The sequence below is a fragment of the Cornus florida genome, unplaced genomic scaffold, assembly GCF_030987335.1.
Source record: "Cornus florida cultivar Cherokee Brave unplaced genomic scaffold, ASM3098733v1 CherokeeBrave_3.0.0_Hap2_Chr09, whole genome shotgun sequence".
Lineage (NCBI taxonomy): Eukaryota > Viridiplantae > Streptophyta > Magnoliopsida > Cornales > Cornaceae > Cornus > Cornus florida.
In genome coordinates, this window is record NW_026775579.1 from 15,792,050 (window position 1) to 15,809,413 (window position 17,364).

At 37.4% G+C, this 17,364-nt stretch overlaps 1 long non-coding RNA gene across 2 annotated transcripts in view; it reads left to right on the forward strand.

Annotated features, from left to right (window-relative positions):
- Positions 1-11,013, forward strand: part of LOC132273560 (uncharacterized) — a 36,083-nt gene extending 25,070 nt beyond the window's left edge. For both annotated transcript variants that reach the window (XR_009470145.1, XR_009470146.1), the window contains 2 exons: positions 10,095-10,172; positions 10,271-11,013. This is a non-coding gene — a long non-coding RNA (uncharacterized LOC132273560). The remainder of the gene's footprint in view (positions 1-10,094; positions 10,173-10,270) is intronic.
- The last annotated feature ends 6,351 nt before the right edge of the window (positions 11,014-17,364 follow it).

The window sequence follows — 17,364 nt, forward strand, 5'->3', positions numbered from 1 at the left end:
AGTAAGGTAATAGCAGACTAGGAAAGGAAGTTAAAAGAAGCCCAGATTGTTCTCATTAATTACGGCCGATGCCCAGACTGCCAAGGCCGTGATAATAGAAGATACCACCATGTTCATGGGGGAAATTCTCATTTTTTCAGAAGAAGCATTCATGATCGGCTGATGGATGTACGGCCGATACATGACCGGCAGAAAGAAGTTACAATGATACGTTCAGGTCAGCACTCTTCTACTTTTAACTGAAGACCACAGATTCAATCTGAGGTTTGGGTACAAAAAGGCGATGTTTCACATAAATTCTGAATGGTGAGACCACCTATTACTCTGCCCGAGAGATGGAAAAGATTGCAACATCCAAAATTCCCAAAAGAAAGGCCTTCAGCCAAGTATGGCCTTACTCGGACTTAGAAGAGGAGGCTACAACGTAGAAGGACTTAGGGACGGAAGAAAGAAGAATCTCAGAACGGCTGTTTTCAATCGGCTGAGAATAGAAATAGGAAATCAGAACATCAACCAGAAGACATGGACATAGCCATTATCTTTAGTGATGAGGTTGTACTCGGGGGGCAAGAGAAAGACACAAATGTGGAATCAAAGCATGCTCCCAAGTATAAATTTCGTTTTAGAAGTTTTCCCAATGAATTTGTTTGCAATATGGCCTTTGTGTTACCAGTTGTCTTTGAGGCTACTCCTCGTCAACCAGTGACTTTAGAAGAAGGCCTTAAGATGGAAGAGCCGCCTAAAGCCACTAATGAAGACACAATAGTGGCTAAAATGGTGGCCGAGAAGGTAGACCCAGTTAAGAAGCGATGGACTCCAACAGAAAGGACTTATGTTGCTGATAAAGTGGTACTTGGAAAACCGCCTTTGGCCATGACCCAACAACTAAGGCCATTATATGAAAAAGTTTGGGTGGAAGGACAACCAGTCAAAAGGGTGCTGGAAGATAACAAATCGGTCATTAACATTATTGACAAAATTACTGAAATTGGTAATCAAATCAAATTGATTAAAGAATTGGGAATACACTCTTATATATACATCAGAATAATGCTATTCTAGGAAGCTAATAAAAACCGATCCCTAGAAATCAGGGATTGCAATAACTAATAAATCTCTAGCTATTAATAGCCTGTAGCCTGTAAATCTCTAGCTATTAACAGCAGCCTGTACACAACCAATAAATCCCTAGCTATTAACAGCCTGTACACAACTAATAAATCTTATTTTCCCACACTCCCCCTCAAGCTGGTGAATGGATGTCATCCATTCCAAGCTTACTGGTTATTCTCTGAAAAACGGTACCAGGCAATCCTTTGATAAGCACGTCTGCTAGCTGTTCTCCAGTAGGAACAAAAGGAGTACAAATGAGGCCACTATCCAACTTCTCTTTAATAAAATGCCTATCCACTTCAATGTGTTTTGTGCGGTCATGTTGCACAGGATTGTGTGCAATATTGATGGCTGATTTATTATCATAGTAAAGCTTTATTGGACCTTCCCATCTGACTCTCAAATCTTCCAGCATTATCCTTAGCCATAGCAGCTCACATATCCCGAGTGCCATCGCTTTAAATTCAGCTTTTGCGCTGGACCTTGCAACCACATTCTGTTTTTTGCTTCTCCAAGTAACGAGATTTCCACCTAGGAAGGTGCAATAGCCCGAGGTTGATCTTTTATCAATCACGGATCCTGCATAATCTGCATCTGTGTAGGCTTCAAGAGTCAGTCCTTCCCCTTTCTTAAACAGAATTCCTCTTCCTGGCGTACTCTTCAAGTACTGCAGAATTCTATACACAGCTTTGAGATGTGATTCTTTGGGATTGTGCATGAATTGACTCACAACACTCACAGCATAAGCTATATCCGGCCTGGTATGTGACAAATAAATTAACTTCCCCACAAGTCTCTGAAAAGAGCCTTTATCCACGGCTATGTCTTCTGGAGCATCACAAAGTTTGTGGTTTGACTCCATAGGTGTCTCAACTGGCTTACATCTTAGCTTGCCTGTATTAGCCAACAAGTCTAACACATATTTTTGTTGTGATATAAAAATCCCTTGCCGAGAGTGGGCTACTTCAATACCAAGAAAGTACTTCAGTTTTCCTAGCTCTTTAATCTCGAATTCCTTCACTAACTGTTTCTTCAAACTCTCCATTCCTTCCAAGTCATCTCCTGTTACTATGATGTCATCCACATAGACCAACAATACTGTCACTCCCCCTGATGCTGAGTGTTTTACAAACAATGTATGATCACCTTGACTTTGCTTATATCCCATACTCATCATCACTTTGGTAAATCTCCCAAACCAAGCTCTTGGGGATTGTTTCAGTCCATACAAAGCTTTTTTAAGCTTGCATACCATTCCTTCCTTTTCATTTGAGCCAAACCCAGGTGGAATCTCCATATAGATCTCCTCATCAAGATCGCCATGTAAGAAGGCGTTCTTGACATCAAATTGCTGTAATCTCCAGCCAAAATTTGCAGCCACTGATAACAGAATTCTCACAGTATTCATCTTAGCAACTGGGGCAAAAGTCTTAAGATAATCTATGCCGAAGGTTTGTGTATACCCTTTGGCAACTAATCTTGCCTTGTACCTTTCCAAAGAGCCATCTGAGTTGTATTTGGTTGTGAACACCCATTTACACTCAACCGGCTTCTTCCCTCTAGGCAGTCTCACCAAGTCCCAAGTCTTGTTTTTCTCAAGTGCTTCCATTTCAACCTTCATAGCATTTTCCCAATTCTCATTTCCTAATGCATCGGATAAAGTTTTGGGAATAGGGACTGTATTTAAGCTAGTAAGAAAGGCCGTATGGTTATGAGGAAGATTCTTATATGACATGAATAGATAAAGAGGGTGTTTGGTATAAGTTCGAGTTCCTTTTCTATTTGCAATAGGGACATCATAATCATTTTGTTCAGAGGTTTCATTAGTGTTATCATTGGGTTGAGTAATTACCTCGACATTATCAGGAACAGATTTGGGTGATTGAACTTGCACAGGTTGAGAGATTGGTGCTCTTTTCCTTGAGTAAATCTGCAATGGACGAGTAAAGTCTCGAGTTTGGTTCCCATGTAACACTCCTTGTGATTTGGGTGTATGAGGCTCGGCTTCTAACCGTGTGTTTGGCTCGGACTGTATGTTTGGGAGTATGTTTGACTCGGATTGATGAGAGATAGGGGCTGGAAACTCAAGGAGAAAAAAATCCTTATCCTTATCTTCTATGAAGGATGTCTCCCCCTGAAGATAAGGACCGTTAAAGTATTGATCTTGTTCGACAAAAGTAACATCAGCAGACACATAAAATCTCCTTGTCGGAGGATGATAGCATTTGTAGCCCTTTTGGGTGGAGGAATAGCCAAGAAAGACACATTTGAGAGCTCGAGGATCAAGTTTTCCCTTGTTTTGAGAATTCACATGAACAAAGGCAACACGACCAAATATCTTTGGAACAAGATTATTAGATGCGTTAAAATTGGGAAAGAACTGTGTAAGGACCTGCATTGGACTTTTAAAACCAAGGACTCTTGTAGGAAGCCGATTGATGAGACGAGCAGCGGTTAAAACAGCCTCCCCCCAGTATTGTTTTGGAACAAGAAAGCTCTTGTAATATCAAGAAGGTGGCCGTTCTTTCGTTCGACCACCCCATTTTGTTGAGGTGTGCTAACTCAAGAGGATTCATGTATTATGCCCTGTTTTTGGAAATATGGAGAGAGAATTTGATTAAAGTAGTCCTTAGCATTGTCAGATCGGAATCTCTTTATCACCACACCAAACTGAGTTTTGACCATATTGAAAAAAATTGGAAACACATAACTCACATCCGATTTATTTTTTAACAGAAAAATCCAAGACACATGAGTGCAATCATCAATAAATGAGACAAACCACCTTGCCCTAGAAACATTAGTAACAGGGGAAGGTCCCTAAATGTCACTGTGAATCAAGGTAAATGGAACAGAAGTTCTTTTATTGCTGATTTGAAAAGAAATACGTTTGTGCTTTGCAAGTTCACATACGTCGCAATGAAAATTTTCAATGGATAAACTTTTGAACAATGAAGGAAACATTATTTTGAGAACACTAAATGATGGGTGACCAAAACGAAGGTGTTGAAGCCATATCTTATCTTTATTGGATTTGAATGACTCCAAAAGAAATGATAATGGTGACAAACGCTCAACTCTATTTTGTCCATTTGATTCTTCAAGGTAGTATAGACCATCCCTCTCCCTAGCATGTCCAATCATCCTCTTCGTGTCCTGTTCCTGAAATATACAACGGAGAGGATAAAACGTCACACTGCAATCAGAATCTGTAGTGAGCTTCTGGATTGACACAAGATTGGTGCATAGTTTTGGGACATGGAGGACATTCGTAAGTGTAAGGTGGTCATTCAAAAAAACATCTCCTTGACCAGCCACGGTTATCACTGAACCATCAGTTGTTATTATTTTTCTATTGCTAGGACAAGGGGTATATGAAATAAATTTTTTTGATGAATGGGTCATGTGATCTGTAGCTCCTGAGTCAATGACCCAGGAGCTTGAGGAGACTATATCCGAAGCACTAAAAACATGAGAAAAGGGGGAAGGAGAGGAAATACCTGAGAACAACAAAGAACAAGTACCTGCTGTAGACGGTTTCTCCAACGTTCCCAATAGGCTCCTTAATTTCTCTATCTCTTTTTTGTTGAATTCAGCAGATGGGATTGAAAGATTGTCTTTACTGTTGGATTGTGTGGTTGCCACATGTGCCTGTCCTTGTCCTCTTGGCTGTCCACTCTTTTCTGACCAAGCTTTGTTCACAATTTGAGGCTTGCCATGGAGCTTCCAACACTTCTCCTTAGTATGGCGGGATTTTTTGCAGTATGTACACCACAGAGAATCCTTGTTGAATGGTTTTGACATATCAATTTGCCCATTGCCTTCTCCAAAACGCTGTTCGGAGCCATAATTCTTCATAGCCGTGTTTTTTGACACCAAGGCCGAACTCTCTACTGTGTGAGTTTCAATCATAACACCCCTTCTTCCTTCCTCAGGAAGAATAATTGCAATTGCCTCATTTAAGGTTGGCAGATCTTCTTTTCCAAGTATTTGCACTCTTACAGCATCAAATTCGATGTTTAAACCTGCAAGAAAATCATAAATTCTGTCCTTTTCAACAAACCTCTTAAGGATGGCTGCATCTTCACTGCACTTCATCTGAATGCAGTGATAATGATCCGTCTCTTGCCATAGACCCTTCAAGAGGTTGGAATATTCGGTGACTGACCGATTACCCTGTCTGGTAGCGGAGATTTTGGTCTTGATCTCATAGATCTGTGCAGCATCACATACTTTGGAATAGGTCTGCTTGACTGCTTCCCATATCTCCTTGGCCGTGCTCAAAAACATACAAGTGTCGCTGATTTCTAGTAACATAGAGTTCCATAACCATGACATAACCATAGAGTCTTGTTCATCCCAAGCATCAAACTTAGGATCCTCCTTCTCTGGACCATTACCAAGCAAGTGGCTCAGTTTCCCTCTTCCTTTCAAGAACGTGCGGACCATTTGAGACCACTTCAGATAATTTTTCCCGTTCAACCTATACGCTGCCTGGATATTCTGCACTTCTCCTGTTGGGAGAGAGCCGTTGCTTCCAGTTACAGGAATCTCTGAAGTGTTGCTGGTTTCAGTAGTTGCTGACATGATTTAGAGAGAGAGATGGAATCCACAGGTTTGATGACACTGGATTTTCACAGAACAAGAACACTAGGAAAAAAGTATTAGCAAAGAAGGCCAAGAGAAGACGATTACCCAGAAAATGAGCCTAGAGCGCTGATACCATGACAAAATTACTGAAATTGGTAATCAAATCAAATTGATTAAAGAATTGGGAATACACTCTTATATATACATCAGAATAATGCTATTCTAGGAAGTTAATAAAAACTGATCCCTAGAAATCAGGGATTGCAATAACTAATAAATCTCTAGCTATTAACAGCCTGTAGTCTGTAAATCTCTAGCTATTAACAGCAGCCTGTACACAACTAATAAATCCCTAGCTATTAACAGCCTGTACACAACTAATAAATCTTATTTTCCCACAATTATTCCTGTCATAACCTTGAGGTTATTATACCGAACTTGGATCCATTTAATTTTTTATATTTTTTCTATTCTTCATCAATTATCAATGTTTTTTTATGGAGATGAATTTAAGTTCGTGGAAAGACTTACATCGGCCATCCGGTGGAAAGTCTTACATGGCCGATGCAATTCTCTATGATGTGAATCATATGCCTACCAGGTTCATAGGCATGGAAGAAATAGGGCAACCAACATTGACCATTAGGGAAATAATTCTGGTTGGTGTTGGTTTCAACAAGTTACTTAAAAAAATCTCACGGCCGATTATAGATCTTCCACAGCTAGTTGTTAAAATCCAAACAGTTGGTGATGGAGGAAGAGCCCAGTAAAGAATCAAGGAGGGAGCAGGCCTTCTGGGCCGCTTCCATTAAGTTAAAAGCTTACTCGGCTGAGAAACAATCTGCCATCAGAGAAATTCTATTGCAAATGTTTTCGGCCGACATGGCTGAAATTATTAAAGAAAATGCAAATCCAAAGACTTGGCATGAATTGCTGTCAAAATATTCATGGGCATACAAAACTTCAAGAAGATCAGGCACCAGAATAATTCCATACTGGAATAATGTTGTTTTTCCAATAGAGATGGCAGTTAGATCGGCTAAAATGACGTTACATAACAACTTGATTCCGATTGATCACGATCATGCCTTGTTAGCGATGTTGGAAAACTTTGATGGTGAAGTCCATTTTGGGTCTATAGATGGCAGAAACCTTGAAGGGTATCAGCCAACTTTTTGAGAAGTTATGGAAGAATGTGATCGGCCAGGACAGCAGGCTGACATGAAATAAATACCATCTTCATGGTGATTCGAAATAAAGGAAGTTGATATCGTTTGGAGTTCGTTTGCCATTTTATTCCAACTATTAGTTCAGCTATGGTTATGAAAAATCCCTTCCTTATATATTAAATTTCAAAAAATCTTATCGGCTTGGGTAGCCGTAAGACATTTGAAATTTGGGGGGCATAATGTTGACACACAAAAATGGCAGCCTAAGTGGCAGCCACTTTGGCATCCACGTGGACAAATGAGGGAGAGACAAGTGGATCAAATTCATGATCAAACAATAGATTGACACGTGGGCTTCATTGAAGGGAAATAAAATTCCAATACTTGTGTCGTTCGGCAGATAACAAATGTGTAATATTTCAACTGACATTTGGAAGAATGCAGAAGTTCACATGTGGCAGAATTATATAGTAACAGCTGACTATATAATTCAGCCACAAAATGGGTATAATTAGTACTCCAAACAAGTCCTAAAAAAGAGGGATGATGGGTCAACTCAATGCTATAAACAAGGAAGTGTTAGACACTTGGCAATCACAGAGATAAGGACAAGAGATGAAGGCCTATTTTGAAGGTAGTGGGCTAATAATCAGTTTGCAAGTGGAAGAAGGAAACAGTTCGTGGGTCTGGAAGTTGAACTTCTACCGCTAGCAATGGGAATTCTTGGATAGATTGCTTCCTAAAATCAAGGAGGGGATTGGCCTAACAAGTTTGACACGTATAAGAACTGCTATAAACTGCCGAACTCAGTTTAGAAGTTCCTATTTTTAAGGGATTTAAAACTAAAGAGTAGTTAAGGAAAGTGGTTCCTAAAATCTAAGGATAATGGGATCATTGTTAGGCAAGCAATCCATTTCAAAAGGAATGAAGCAGCAGCAGTTGAAGGACGTGGTATATATATATATATATGTAAGTGGTTAAAGAACATGGGACACATGGCAGCAGTAGAAGAAGTTCACAGGTCGTGGGTCTGGAAGTTAGATTTATACCGCTGAACATGGGACAAGTGTCTTGTAAAGAAGAAATAGGCAGTTACTTAATAGGACATGGGTCCTTCTTGTAAGGCTTGTAATGCCTATAAATAGTGTACTTGCGACTACATTGCAAACTCTCTCAACAACATCAATCAACATTCAATACTTTGTATTTCAATTCAAGCAATTTCAATACAAGTCTTTTCAATTCCTTTACATTCATGCACTTACTTTCAGTATTGCATTTCAATTCACTAGATAGCATTGTAGTCTTAACTAAAAGTCCTTTCATCGAAGGCAAATCTGAAACCTCACAATCGCTTGATCATTCCAAAAGGATCTTCCTTTTCGTTTGACCTCTCTGAATCTTCCGAGATTCTGGCACGCCTGCATATTCCAATTGTCCCAATTTTGTGGAAACAACACCACATATATATATGTACATATTAAATAATTTCACAACCTTATATAGCATATTAAACAATATGAATATGATGCAAATGGACCCAACTAAAATCTCCGTATGCAACAATTCCGGCAGAGGGTCCCACACAGAACCGTCAGGCCCGAAAAACGGAAAATGCGAAAATGGTCACCCTTGCATTTCAAAGAGTTCTGAACTCAATGGAATGCCCCAGACAACTCTCCGACACACCTGGCACACCCCATAGTGTCCGGTACGCACAACGTGAAAAGACAAAAATGCCCTCGCATCAACAAAATTCCGGAAAAATGAAAAATGGAGAAAATTGGAAACATCACAATGCAAGTCACAACTAACACCGAAAAACCCTTAGTAACATTTCAGATGCTAAGGGAATACCTCCAAAATAGGAGTCCGAACCTAGGAAGAGAAATTAGACTCTGATACCATGTTATAAAGCATAAAACGGAAGCGAAGAGATAAATAAAACAAGAACACATATATATTACGTGGTTGAGCCACTACGGCCTACATCCACGGCACAAAGAGCCCAAATGGCTACATCACTTTTATTCTAATCTCTCAACTCATACACAATACAATGGTGGAGGCTCCTTTATATAGTAAAGGATGAAAATGAAAAGAGATATAAAATAGGAAACAAGGAGGATTTTTCTCCACTGATTCCTCTAATAATACCAAATATTCAATAGTAGGAAATAAGAAAGATTTTCCTCCACTGATTCCTCCATTAAATCTTCAATACTTCTCCTCAAGTTGGAGCATGAAATGACGAGTAACAATAAGTGTGAATGATGAAGAGAGGAGAGAAGACGAAAAGCAATGCTACCGAACACACCGACAACCCAAACAAGTCAACAAAAACTGCCAGAGACACGGCAAAGGTGAAGAACATTACTGCCGAACAAACTAGTAGCTCATGTATTTTTTTGGATAGCTTGAGGTTATAGTGCATCTTTTGATCCTTGTGCAATTCTGGTCTTGGATTATATAGCTTAGATGGGTTCTTTTTATTGGAATCCTGATATTCTCATTATATTCTCTTTACCAGCCACTTGTCATAAAAAAAAAAAAAAAAAAAAAAAAAATTAATACAGTTCTTGTGATATTGTGGCCCAAATTTTGTTTTGGCCCATGACCCGATTATTTTTTGACCCAAATTTTCTTGCAGGTCATGAACCTAGGTTATAGACTGTGTTGCCTTGTATATTAGGGCATTTAGGGTTTGTGGTGTGGTACGAGAGAACACTGAAAGCAGCAATTGAGAGAGAGAGAGAGAGAGGTTGGGGCTGAAACTTGTAATATCCTGTTTTTTGCATAGTGAAATCTTTTGCCAGATCTTCACCGAGACGTAGGCATTCCGCTGAACCACATTAATCTTTGTATTCTATGTGGTGCATGATTAGTTTTCTGTCAGTTTTTTGATTGTTTTCTTGATTCGCAGTGTTAGTCATAACAGTTCTGAGTACTGAGATTTGGTATTTGCATTTTCTTGTAAATTTTCTATTTGCCTTCATCTCTGTTGCAATAATATTAGGAAAGTCCATGCAGGGCTTATTGAGAAGGATTGTTGATTTAAAAAAGTCTCGACTTTGAATGCACACATAATGCAACCTCTCTATTGATTTTTGTCACTTCTCCAGAACTCTAGCAAGCAGAAAACTGAAGACAAATACTTGCCAGCTGTTACCATTGTAGGTTTTTTTTTTTAACCTTTTACCTCAGAACTTCATTTTATCTCAGGCAAATTCTATTAGAACAGCTGCCATGAACTATTTTCTGGATGCTGGAGTCCAATTGGGAGGAGCACCTCCAATTAAAGTGAGGATGAAATTGGTTATTGGTTCTTTTTTTCTTTCAGATTACTCTGGCAACTGCTGTTTTCCTCTCAGCTATAATGAAATGTGAATATTTTGCAGGGTGTTTGAGATGCAGTTGTGGAGTTACTGCACACACTAGTTCCTGTGCATGTAGAGGTACTTACCGTGTTGGCCTGGCAGAATTATCTTCGTGACTTGCGTTGCTATACTTTTTCCAGATTGCTCATCTATATATATTACTTGCTACACTTCAAACTATAATTGTTTCCCAAATGATTACTGTAGAAGTTATAACCAATCAGATTTTGTGGCATTGTACAATTTAGGTTCTTTTGCTTAATCAAACTTGTGAAGTTCAAGCAATTTCCTTGTTGTGGGTCTTTGCTGGTTGTAAACCCCTGCTCGACAAGGCACTTGGTATTCTTGTGGAAGGTTTAATTGATACTTTCCTCAGCCTTTTCCATGAAAACAAAAACAAAAGACCTGAGGTCATTGGATGCAAATGGTTTCCATTAGCTTATGCTTGAGGTTATTATGATGCTCCACTTTCCTTACTGAATTCTTTTGAATCTGAATTGCTGATGTTTTTGAAAAAACATTTTGTGCTCCTATAGCATCTGCTAATGTGATAACATTGTGCATTACAATGAAAATGCAGCTTTTAGATTTTGGGGGCTAGATAGATGAAATTCTTTTATTTATTGCCTTTTATTTTAGTTTAAACATAATATTGTTTATGATGTAATCATCTTGCGTGTTCCCTTACCTGGATTACAAATAAATTCAGTTACATCTGTGTGTCATTTAAACTAGATTCTATTTTTTTTTTTTTTTTTTTTTCCCCTAGATAAACTAGATTCTATTTTGTGAAGAAAAAAAAAAGGAAAAACGAAAAAAAGAAGAAATGATTCAGAGACGAATCGTTAAAAATCAGAAGCAAGAATCACATTCGGTCCAATATTAGATCATTAAACAGAAAGTTGTTCAAAAAACACAAATTAGTTTAAACATTATATTGTTTATTAGTTTAAACATTATATTGTTTATGATGTAATTATCCTGCAATTGGAAGTTTTATGGGGAAAAAAATTTGAGAAACAATTTATTATTCCATGTAAATATCCTTGCTGAAAAATGCACTAATTGTTGTGCTCTACGGATACTATAGTTTCCCCTTGTACAAGTAAATCCCGACTGAGATGTCTGTCACTGTTACTTGGTCAGACAGTTAAATGTTTGACAAGTATTGTTTGCAGCTTGAATATTTTCAGGCCATATTGAATCCATATTTTACACCTGATGCAAGCCAATCTCTCAAGTCTTTACAAGGGGTGCTGCCGAGAAAATGTTGCAGAATCTATTGAGACTCCAACTCATCACCGCCAGCCAACTCGTGGCAGTGAATATGCGGTTTCAGATGATAGGCAGCAATGGACAACTGTCACCGGATGACCTGATTGTAAGAAACCTACCATTGCTTGATCCCTTCTTCCCGTGATACTTCTTTAGCATTGAGAATACTCTGAAAAAGGCTGTTAAAGAAGCTAAAGGAAGTGAAGAAGGCTGTTAAGGTATGGAACAAAACCAAGTTTGGTTCTGTTTTTGAACACCTTATTACAGCCAACGATATTCTGGGGGAAAGCCAATATGATCTCTCTCTTCATCCTTTGTGTGAGGACAACATTAAGAGGGAGGCAGAAGCTGGGAAAGGCTATGAAATTGCATTGTCCAATGAAGAGATTTTATTGGCACAGAAGGCTAGAATCAAGTGGACTAAAGAGCAGGACATAAGTTCTAAGTTATTCTTTCAGAAAATCAAGGCTCGCAGAGTGCATAATAACATCACGGTTGGAAGATGCAGCTGGAAACATGGTGCATGATGCAGCTAGAAATATGGTGCATGATGCCAATGGTATTAGTGATATGCTGCTACAACATTACATTGGTTTGTTTTCAACTAATGGCTAAGTAAATACTCCTTCTGCAGAATACTTAAGGAAGACAATCAATTGTGAGGAGGCTGCTAGGCTCGAAGCTCCATTTACAAGGGAGGATGAAACTAACTCTTTTTAGTATGGGGATGGATAAAGCTCCGGGACCAGATGGTTTTACAGTCAGGTTCTTCAGGGATTATTGGGAGATTGTGGGTGCAGAGGTAATTGATGTTGTGCTGTATTTCTTCACTCAGTCAACTTTAGGCAAAGGCATGAACAACACCTTTATTACCTTGATCCTTAAGGTCAAGGAAGCTACAAAGGTGGGGGTATTCAGGCCAATTTCCCTATGCAATGTGTTGTTTAAGATTATCACAAAAATATTGGCTAACATACTTGGATTGGTTCTAGACCAGATTGTGGGAAAGGAACAGAATGCTTTTGTTGGTAGAGGAAATTCAAGATAATATTATTCTAGCTAATGAGTTATTAAGAGGATTTGGAGCTAAGCATACTAAGCCTACTTTAGCTTGGAAGGTTGATTTGAGAAAGACATGATTTTGTTAGTTGGAGTTTTTTGCTAAGCCTATTGCAGATGTATGGGTTTGGCAGCAAGTAGATTGGATGGTTCAGGCTTGCATTTCCACTGTTTGGTTCTCTATTTTGGTTAATGGAAGTCCTTGTGGTTATTTCCAACCAACAAGAGGAATCAGACAAGGATGCCCTCTTTCTCCATTGCTGTTTACTCTGGTGACAGAATATCTCTCATCAATGTTTGATTATGAGTGTAGACAAGGAAACTTGGTTGTGTCCAATGCTGCTAGAAGAGCTAACCTTAGGGTCTCACACCTGTTTTTTGCTGATGACCTCCTTGTGGTTGTTAGGGCTAACGTGGCCTCTGTGTTCACTCTTAGAAGAATTATGAAGCACTTTGAAGATGTTCTGGTTTGACTGTGAATAGGGATAAATCAGAAATTTACCTCACTAGATCTGTAAAAAGGAAAGCAAATGTGTTGAGAATCCTTGGCTGCAAGCAGGGTACCTTACCTTTTACTTATTTAGGCTTACCAATTTCTGATAAGTGAAAAGATTGGATTGTAAGCCTCTTCTTGATAAAGTTATGGCAGAAACGACTAGGTGGGCTGGTATGAAAATATCTATGCTTGGCAGGGTTGGGCTGTTAAGGGCTGCAGAAGGTCTATACTATTCCTGCAACTGTCATAAATCTGATAGAGAGAAGGATGAGTAATTTTGCTTGGGGACATGATGATAACAATGTTAAGTTGCATGGTTTGAGTTGGAAGTAATTGGCTGCTCCAAAATCAGAGGGTGGATTTGGGCTGAGGAAGTTGGTGGACATTGACAAAGCAGTCTAATGTGTCTTGGCTTGGGACTTTCTCATCTCTAAGGATAGGTTGTGGGTGGCATGGTATAGGCAATGTAATCTCAAGAGGTCTAATTATTGGTTTGTGGTGCCTAGAGAGGCTCACTTAGCCATTTGGAAAAGCATTGTAGCAGCTAGAGACAGTTTGAAGGACAATTGCAAATATCACATTGGCAATTGACAGTTGATTAAACTGTTCCTTGATCCATGGTGTGATGGTCAGTTTCTATCAGAGAAATTCAGTTTTCGTACCTAAGAATGGTGTCTACAAATAAGCAGATTGATTTAAGCAGTTTTATAGTGCAGAATCAGTGGAACTTTGTTGAAGTTCCATTGGATGTTCAAGCTTGTATGCAATGTGGCAGCATGAGATGTTCACATTTAAAGCTGCTTGGGAAGCATGTAGAGTTTCTCAACCAGTTGTGCCTTGGTTTTCTCTGGTCTGGAATGGTGGTAGGCCTAGGTGGTCTGTTTATTGCTTATTAATTCTGCAGAATGTTGTTTTAACTGGCCATAACCTGCAGAGGAGAGGTATATCTTTAGCTTCGGTGTGCTGTCTATGTTGCAGGAATGAAGAACTGGTTGATCATGTGTTTGTGGCTTGTGAGTACTCTTGGCAAGTTTGGTGTGGTTTAGCAAGTATGTTCCATTGGAGGGTTCAAAGGCTGTCATATGGTGGATTTGCTGCTGATATGGAACAGCAGTTTCAAGTGAAGTCTGTTAGGAATAGCAGATTGCACAAAGACATAATGAGGCCTCCATCCATTCTCATTAAGAGCATTGTTTGGGATGTTTTGGATGTTGCAGGGGTTTGTCTCCAAGATGCACTACATTAGTTAGGGGTTTAGGGGCTAGGAGTAGGGTTTATCCTTACTGCTTCTTTTGTTCTTCTAGGGTTTGATTCAGTGAGGTCTTGATCTTACTTTTTGCTTTGTACCATAATGTTATATATTTATAAAAAAATTCTTCATTCAGATAAAAAAAAAGAGAATACTCTGAACAAGTTAAAGTACTACATTATGTTTTGTTTGTGTGGGTTTTTGACAGAATTTCACTACAGTATTTAATATCTTTTTTTGCAAAACAGAAAACAAAGATTTCTCTCGTATGTTTATCTCCTCAGTCTTGCCCAGCAGGCAGCAGCACAGCTCCGAGCTACTAAATGCAGAGCTTGGGGGGTGGGGGGATCAGAGGACCAATGGATTCCCCCAGCAGTAGTTTTCGTGGAAAGAAATGCACATTCTTCCTATATGACTTGTCTGCTGTTTGTTCGGGCTTTATAGCATTCCATTACTGTTTTGACGACTGAGTCTTTGTTACATGATAAATTAAACTCCCCTCTACTTTTAAGAATTTGCAAATACTCTTCTGGTGAAGCAATTAACCTCCTTAACTAATACATTTTTATAAAATCTAAAACAATATAATTATCTTATAAAATATAAGACGAATGTAGGAGAATATCGAGTACACAACAAATAATATCTATATATAAAAAAAAATAGAGATTTTGTTGTTTATGGATTATATTTTCATAAAAATAATGCTTATTTTCTTCTTCTTTTTTTTTAAAAAAAAAAAAAAGAAAAGAAAAAAAGAACATGTTTACTATATGGCTTTGAGAAGATATACTAAATGTGAATGGAAGTTTCACTGCAAAAATAATTGCTAATTTTAGATTTTGTTGTTTATGTAATTATATTTTTTCCTAAAAAATAATGCATATTTACATTTCTTAAAAAAAAGAAAAAATAAATAAAAGTAAGACTTGGTTACCACTATATGGCTTTAAGATGCTATTAGAACTGTATATGGAAGTTTCACTGCAAAATAATTGCTAGGGCTTATGAAAACTTCCTAGCTCTGACTCTTTGAGAACTTTTTTAATTTCTCTTCCACATAAGGGCTTGTGGCAAGTATATATAACCAAGAGGGATAGATCTGTCTGAAAAGAAGGCAAAGGGTGTTTTTTTTTTTTTTTTTTTTTTTTCATGTCTTCGAGTTATTTTTTTTAATAAGAGTAATCCTCCAAGAAGTGTAAGTCTCTCTTATTGTTTAAAATCCCATCATTTCTCTAGGAAGAATTTGCTAACTAACCGGAACTCGGGTACCTCCCTTTAGGGAGAATTTGTTATCGTCCCTGACAACGGGGTACCTCTCAACTATCATTTGGGGCCCGAGTTACTAAATTACTCACGAATACCTCCCGCATCCGTATTAGCTAGCTAATACCACCGATAGAGAGGTATCTCCCCAAGACCAAATTTGAAAAAATATTTCCTTAAAACTTCTTCAAAATTTATCACATTCCACATTCCACATTCCACATTCATCTCTACACAACCATTCCCAATTATCATGAAATGTCGTCAATGCCAAGGGTATGCCATGCACCGTACTTGAATAATTTCATTTGTCAATCTTACATTCTCAACTCTAAAATCAATTTAAGTTCAGCATAAATTACAGCTTGTGGGCATAACATGTATTTGCAATAACAACAACACATTAATATTAGGGTCAAGCACAGAAAACACCCCTAAAAGATATTTACAATGCATATCACATCTCACGTGCAAAAAACACCCTTAAAGTTTTAATTTGGTACAAATAGGTCCCTCTGAATAATTTAAACCCTAAGTTGACTAAATTACCCTTACTGAACCATTTTATAAAATATATAAAAATAAATAATTTTTTAAAATGACCGAAAATGACACCGGATTTGGTCTTTCTTTCCCTTTTTTTTCTTTGGAGGATGCCCTTTCGTACAAAAAGCACTCCTAAAGTTTCAATCTAGTGCAAATAGGTCCTTCTGATAAATTTAAACACTAAGTTGACTAAATTACTATTACTGAACCATTTTATAAAATATATAAAAATAAATAATTTTGTAAAATGACCAAAAAAAACACTATTGGAGGACGCGGGTAATGGAAAAGTAAAGATGAAAATATAAAATAAAAATAAAAGTATAAAAGAAAAGTAAAGATAAAAATAGAAAAATAAAAAACAAAAAACAAAAATAAAGTGCAAACTAAAGAAAACAAAATTTTTCCAAACTCCGAAAACCAGTGCATACTAATATATTTTTTTATAGTATTGGTGGGAAAATAAAATAAAATAAAGAAAAAAAAAATAGTAAAAAAGAGATCTAGAATCTCAAAAAATTCAAATATTTGTTCTACAAATTTTCAGAGTTTTTTTAAAAAAATGTTTAGAAATATATATAAAGAAAAAAGTTTCAAAAAAAAAAAAAATTATATATATATATATAAGGTAATGTGTACATAACGCCCCTATACTATGAGATTAGTAGTGTGTATATATATATATATATATATATATATATATATATATATATATATAAGAGGGAATATTTTTGCATAATGTGAAAAGATTAGGGGTGTTTTTTGCACACTTTTCCAAATATGAGGTAAAAATGCTACGCGGAATATACTTTAAGGGTATTTTCTACATTTGTCCCTTAATATTATGACGAATTTAGCATCAATTTGACAAAAAGAAACTCACATTGGTCAATTTACAATCATACAAGATACATGGCATAATATACTTCAACTACATCTTATGGAACATCAATTTGACATCATTATTCACTAAGTAATAAATCAATTAGCTACAATGTAGTCATAAGAAAAGCATACAACCACATAGAAATCAATAAATTTAGCATGACCACAAGATACATGAAACCCTAGAAAAAACACAATTGGTATCAAATTGACATACTATTTTAGGGGGAAAACACGTTAATGACTACAAAATTTAAGGGCTATAATAATTAGATTACTCTACCTCAAAGTATGCAAAAAAACTCCAATTTTGAAATTCCCCAAGGCCCTCCAAATGAA